Here is a 7,504-nt window from a genome sequence, read left to right as displayed (position 1 = left end):
TGTTTGGGGTCCTTTTTCAACTTCAAGTTTTTCAGGGGCTCATTATTTTTTAACCATTGTTGATGATTATACTCGATGCACTTGGTTATATTTAATGAAAACCAAATCTGAAACCCAATTGCATTTATGTTCTTTTCATGCATTGATAAAAACTCAATTTAATGCTAACATTAAAATTGTGCGTTCTGACAATGGGACTGAATTTCTTGTTAAAGAATTACAAAAATTTTTTTTAGACCAAGGGATTATTCATCAAAGAAGTTGTGTTCGAACACCGCAACAGAATGGTGTGGTTGAGCGTAAACATCGCCATCTTCTCGAAGTTGCGCGAGGTCTACGTTTTCAAGCCAATTTGCCAATTAAATTCTGGGGGGAGTGTGTTCTTACTGCAGCATATTTGATCAATAAATTGCCTAGTGATGTTCTTAATGGAAAATCCCCACATGAAATGCTTTTTGGTATAGCACCAGATTTATCACGCCTAAAAGTTTTTGGTTGCTTGTGTTTTGCCAAAAATTTACAAGTTAAAAATAAATTTGATCAGTGGGCAAAAATAGGAATTTTTATTGGTTATCCTTTTAGTCAAAAAGGATATCGGATTTATGATATTGAATCTAAGATAATCTATGTGTCACGAGATGTTCTCTTTTATGAACATATTTTTCCTTTTAAGGATGTTAAATCACCGGTTTTTTCTACACATGTCACTAGTGAGTTTTTATTTGATGAAATTTTTTTTGAGTCCAATACTCTTTTATCACCTTCTCTTAATGAAAGCATAAGTTCATCACATGCTCTTCATGAACGTGACCCACCTTTGCAAGAAACAGATCCATCCGTGACCAATTCTTCTTCTCCTAACACCACTCATGAACACATCATAACTGAAACATCCTCTACCCAACAGCCTGGTTCACCAGCAGATGCAACCTTAGATTCATCACCTTCTTTAGGCAACCAAAATATCCAAACTCCCACACGACCCCAACGTGATAGACGCCCACCAGCTTACCTTCAAGATTATTGTACCTTGGCTTCTCACAATTCTACCCATGTTGATCTTGCTTCTTTGTCTCCAGGTAAGAAATATCCTCTTCACAATTTTATTTCTTACCATCGTTTTTCTCCAGCACATAAGTCCTTTTTGTCTGCCATTACCTCTACAACCGAACCAAGTTTTTTTTCATGAGGCAGTCAAGTTACCTGAGTGGCGCAAAGCCATGGAGGATGAGATAACAGCTCTTGAGAAAAATAATACGTGGACTCTGACTCATTTGCCGGATGGTAAAAAGGCTATTGGCAGCAGATGGGTTTACAAAATTAAATATCAATCCGATGGCACCATTGAGCGTTACAAAGCTCGTTTAGTTGCTAAGGGATATACTCAAACAGAAGGCATTGATTATCATGCTACTTTTTCACCGGTTGCTAAGCTTGTCACTGTGAGAGCTTTACTTTCTCTTGCGGCTGTTAAGGGTTGGATTTTAGAACAATTAGATGTAAGCAATGCTTTTTTACAAGGAGATTTAGAGGAAGAAGTTTATATGCCAGTACCATAAGGTTTTTCTAAGCAGGGGGAGCATCTAGTCTGCAAACTCAACAAATCTATCTACGGATTAAAACAAGCATCCAGAAATTGGTTTTCCAAGTTTTCTGCTACCATTCAACAAGCTGGTTTTCGCCAATCTAAAGCTGACTATTCATTATTTGTAAAAACTAATGCCAAATTTTCAACCTTTGTGTTAGTTTACGTTGATGATATTATCGTAGTAGGGAATGATGCAGCTGAGGTTAGCAGAATTAAAGATTTTCTTGCACAGAAATTTTACATCAAGGCATTAGGGAAGTTGAAGTATTTTTTGGGATAGAAGTGGCACGGTCATCACGTGGGATCTTCTTGAGTCAGCGAAAATATGCCCTGGATATTTTAAAGGATGCTGGTTTACTTGCTGGACGAGTTTCTCATTTTCCAATGGAGCAACAACTTCGGCTTTCATCTACGGATGGCGACCTTTTATCAAATCCCTCAAGTTATCGACGTCTTGTAGGTCGGTTGATCTATCTCACAGTTACCAGGCCTGATATTGTCTTTGCAGTACATGTTTTAAGTCGATTTATGCATGAACCACGAACTACTCATATGGATGCTGCCATTCGAGTGCTTCGGTATTTAAAAGGCTCACCAGGCAAGGGCATCTTATTATCTTCAACAAGTGACTTACATATCCGGGGTTACTGTGATGCGGATTGGGGTAGTTGTCCTACTACACGTCGGTCTGTTACTGGTTATTGTACTTTCCTTGGTGACAGCCCTATATCTTGGAAAACAAAGAAGCAAAATGTGGTCTCTCGATCTACAGCAGAAGCTGAGTATCGCTCCTTGGCTGATCTTTCATGTGAATTACAATGGCTCAAAGCACTTTTTGCTGATTTGGGGCACCTTCACACATGATCCTATGACTGTTTATTGTGATAATCAATCAGCTTTATATATCGCCGAGAATCCTGTCTATCATGAGCGAACAAAGCACATCGAGTTAGATTGTCATTTTGTGCGAGAGCGTGTGCAATCCAAATTGTTATTACCACTGCATATTCCTACTTCTATGCAAGTTGCAGGAGTGAAGACCAAGTTGCTGACATCTTTACTAAACCCCTCAAATTGGCTAGTTTTTTTGAAGCTGAGAAAGTCACTTGGAGTTTGCAAATTGCAATTTGAGGAAGATTCTGCAGAATGTTTAAACTGAATGTTAATAACATTTAGTTTAAGGGAGGGATTGTTAGAATTTCCTTGTGTCAATAAGTTGCTTTTATGGTCCTAGTCTTTAGGAAGTTTGTTGGTAATGTTATTTGCAAGATTGTGTTTACCTAGTCTTTAGGCTATAGTTACTGGAAAGTGGCTGCAGTATTTGTTGAATAATGACTGCTATTATTTCATTAAGTTTGTTCATGTAACGCCTATAAAAGGCAACCTCATTGTGAATAAAATGTGTAGTACTTTCAGCCATTTATCCTTGCTTTGAGTGAACTATTTCATATTCACTTATAACAATTAACTACAGTATTAACGTATAGAATTCGTATAGCATTCGGTTTTGTATATAGAAGTCGTATAGAATTCGGTTTCATATTTAAGGCAATTAGATTTGTATATATATTATGAATCTGTAATGCTTTTCTACTTAGGATTCTATTCTTTAGGGCTGTACATCTATATATATATGTAGCAACGTTAATGCAAGATGAGGAGAGTTTTATTCATAAACTCCGTTCTTTATTTTACATACAGCCTAAACATAAATAGAGCGCCCAACTCTATTTATCAACTGCGAACTTAATTTATTTAATCATAAGATAACTTGTATTTATATCTTCTGTGAATCCATATGATGATCACATAAATACATATAATATGATTAAACGGACCTTATTCAAAATATTTATTCAATTGAAAATATCTCAAATATTTTATTAATCAAAAAATAAATTAATATGCTTTAAAAAAGCATATAATCCCAACAATTATGCAAAGCAATTAAGCAAGCAAGAAACATTACAATAACATAAATGTCCCTTTAATTTCTAAGTTTAAAGACTGGCAAGCTGCTGGATGTTCATGGGATAAACAACGCACTGGTCACCATAGAAAGCTTTTCTTCCAAACATAATGTTCACAGCTTCTGTTGGGTGAAATGCTCATGGTATTGTTCTCGATTTGCACATGGTATTTGGAATGGAAGACATGTAATTTGGCCTCCGTTTCGTCCAATGCCACAGCACCCTCGATCTATTACACTGAATCCTGCAGAATTATTTGGGATAAAAAAAAAAGTGATCATAAACATTATTCTATTAAGTAAAATTTTGCTTATTTTATGCACTTATTTAAATTTAATTTTAAAATGTCTTGCTTTTATTGTAGCACAGCAAGACGATAATTTCTCCGTTATTTCCACCTCTAGGCCGTGCTTGTCAAATCAAAATCCTAGTTCAGCCACTGTAAATTGTTCCTTGATTTTAAAATATGAGGACGAAATCTTTATTATCTTTTGTCAGTGTCTACACGTTTTAAAATAAAAGATTTTAGGCCAGACAGCACACATCATATCTAACTACAATACGATATGTTTAGTGGGAAAATTGCATACCGTATGATCTATAATTGGTGAGGAGATCTTCAAACATGCGGGCAATGTCAATGAAGGTGAATCTTGCACCAGGAAGATTGGCATTAAGATTGTTAATCATAGTCTTCACATTTGCATTAAAAGGCATAACAAGTTGATTCACTTCTTCTGAACAGCGATCCATTTGATTTTGAGCCAAAATTCTTGGAATACATCCGATTCTTCCTAATCCGGCCAACACAAATTTCCTTGCTCCCAAATTGTAAAGGGTCTGTAGATTTTCAATCAATACTTAATACAAGTTATATAAATATGTTTACAAGCTAAAAAAATAAAGTAACTAAAATGCATGCATATGGTAAAAAATGTAAATATAGTGAAATTGAATCTTACTGTGAGTTGTCTTGAGTATTCTGAAACCAAAAGATCAGCATATTGCTGAGCATTGTATTGATTTTTGGTATTGTAATTGGGCATGAGATAATTGTTTAGGTAGTCATTGCTGCCCATTCCTACAAAAAATATACATCTTGCAATTGCATTTGATACATCACTTGCTCCGAGATTATCAGTGACCTGATCAAGTGTGTTCTGAAAATTCCTTATTTGTTGATCAAACGGTATGCGACCTACCTGACCATGCAGCAAAAATTTTCTACTAATGATCGGATCTCGTGTTAGATATAAAATCCTCTAATTAAAATTCAGATCAAAAGGGAATCCTGGTTCGTTTGAATTAGATATATGAGTCCTTACGAAGTTTCTTCCGGTGATGTCGAGGATTCCAGCAGCGGCAGAAGCATAGCTGACTCCGTGAAGCACTTGTGCACCGGAAGCTTCAGAGTATGCAGGAATCAGAGGAAGTCCCAGTAGTTCAGCTGAATGGATGAATTTACAAGATTTGGTTAATATGGCATTAAAAATATTTGTGAAGAGTAAATAAAAGCTAATGGACAAAAAAGAAAATTTTCTTTGAAAGGGGACACAATTTAAAGAGGTTATGCATATGGAAGCTTTTAGCCATTAATAAGACATGCCTACCAGATATGGTGAATTTATCCCCAAACAGATCGTACTTGCGGATTAATACGAGTTAGGTATAGGTGGGTGTAGATATAATAAATGTAAAAAATAAAAGAAAAAATTCTGTTATTTTTATTGATTTAAGATAATGACTGTGATTGTTTAGAAATAAATATTATGGGACAGTGCGAGCCCTCCCAAAGAGACATATAGAGGTAGGGGCAGAGCAATAAATGGCAATAGTCGTCCTCCCCCCGCCCCCCCCCCCCCCCCGAAATAGATAACTAAACAAGTACTTTTATTTTGTTAATTTTTTTTAAAAGGGATAGAAGTAGGAAATCAATTAATTAATTGTAATGAATTTGGATATGTGTCATTGAAGCCATGACTATGAAACTCGCTTCACAGATATTTCTAACTATGCTCAAGAGTGTGACACAAATTTACAAAGAAGAAAAATCTAAAAATGACATCTGTTTTATGCTTTTTTTTTTAGCTAGCAAAGAAGTAATCATAATAATTCGTCAGATCAGCAATTAAAATACCCTGCATTGCATGCAATCATGGTGTATATAAATTTTCATGTACCTTCAGGATTTTGAAAAGGAAAAAAAATTATAAAAATATAAATCAAATGCATAGATAAAGAGAGTTACCAATTTCATCGACCATGGTGTAGCCATTAGAAAAGCGGCCAGTTGGGCCACCATTGAAATCGATACCATAGGGGTAATAATTTGCTTTGGCAAAAGAAGGAAGATTGTTATTGTTGCCATTATCGATAAGTGAATCTCCAAAAATGAACAAGGCAGGCACCATTTCTCTTCCTCCTCCTCCTTGTGTTGATCCCACGGGATCCCCATCTTGCCCTAGCGCCACTTTATCATTCATGAGCAGCAGCAGCAGCAGCATCACAAGCAAGAAAGAAAAGATAATGCTGAAGAAAATATTAACCATTATTTGATATTTGAAAGAGAGAAAATAAACGCTATGGCTAAGCAGAGATGAATAATGTTGAGGATGAGGATGATGAAGAAGCTTTAGAGTTAGAGGTACATGAAGGAGAGATGTTGAATTACACTATGTAGAAGATTTTATTAGCACCAAGATTTGAAGAGGATAATTAGTGCAATAAGATTTCAGAACACGTGGCACCATCAAAGATAAGGTGTGCAACGTGATAATTGATATCGACAATAGTGAGAACATAATTTTAAAGGCGCTAATCGATATGATAGGACTTTCAACAGAAAAATACCCAGCACCTTACAAAATATAGTAGATTAAGAAAGGGACAAAAATGCGAATAATGTCGTGTTCCTTTCTCCATTAGAAAGATTTATAAGAGTGATGTAGTATGCGACGTGGTGGATATGGATGCATGCCATTTGTAAGCATTAGTTTGATTTAAAGTTGAAGTTATGCATGGCAAATATTAGCACAAACCTTTCTTTTGATTTAAAGTTGTAGTTATTTAGTACCTCTTTAATTCCAACATCTCCACCAAAACCAGCGCTCACTACTTCTCCACCCAAACTGCATCCAGTTCAGCTACTATTATATTGACTTATGTAAATTTCCAGAAACAAATTAATGTATGTTTAATTTTCAATAGAACATAATAATGGGAATTAGGAACAGAAACTATTTTTCTCCACCCAAACTGCATCCAGTTCAACTGCTGTTATATTGACTTATGTAAATTTCCACAAGCAATTTAATGTATGCTTAGTTTTCAATAGATCTTAATATTGGGAATTGTGGAAAGAAACCATTAGTGGAATAGTAGCCAATATGGAAATTTCGCTGTATGTTCCAAAAACAAATTAATGTATGCTTAACTCCTTATCCACTGCTTTTTTATAAATTAATTTGTTTGTGGAAATTTTTATAGTGGCTACATTCTACTAATGCCTTCTCGGGAGTTCTTCTAGCTACTTTGTGAACTTTACATACTGGTCAAGTTCTTACTTATTTACATGGCTAAACTGCTGCAATTGCTCTTTGCCCCTATAAAGTATTTTAAGCAATTCTTTAACACCTTTCCGCTTGTATCAATCATTCCAAATAGAAACGGAATAAATTAGCATCAAGAAAGTGACATTTCACTATCAAGTCTATGCAATGTCACTCTCATTTTGTTTCAACTGCTTCTTTTTCTTTGTCACTGTGCAGAGTGACTGAGTTTGACCAAAGCAAGCTAAACCAAAATTCTCAAAATTTAGATTTCTCTAATGGAAAAATGGATTTTATTTAACGGTTTTAACACCCAATTTTGCTGTTGAAATTTCATCATATTGCATATGTTGTTTTGCTACATGTGACATTTGCATACTTAATTTAATACTTTATTT

At 35.2% G+C, this 7,504-nt stretch overlaps 1 pseudogene; it reads right to left on the bottom strand.

Annotated features, from left to right (window-relative positions):
- Positions 1-3,573: 3,573 nt before the first annotated feature.
- Positions 3,574-6,066, bottom strand: LOC18046500 (annotated as a pseudogene).
- Between the last annotated feature and the right edge of the window lie 1,438 nt (positions 6,067-7,504).

The sequence above is a fragment of the Citrus clementina genome, unplaced genomic scaffold (assembly GCF_000493195.1).
Source record: "Citrus clementina cultivar Clemenules unplaced genomic scaffold, Citrus_clementina_v1.0 scaffold_3, whole genome shotgun sequence".
Lineage (NCBI taxonomy): Eukaryota > Viridiplantae > Streptophyta > Magnoliopsida > Sapindales > Rutaceae > Citrus > Citrus x clementina.
The sequence above is the reverse complement of the archived record's forward strand: the minus strand, read 5'-3'. Positions and strand labels throughout refer to the sequence as shown.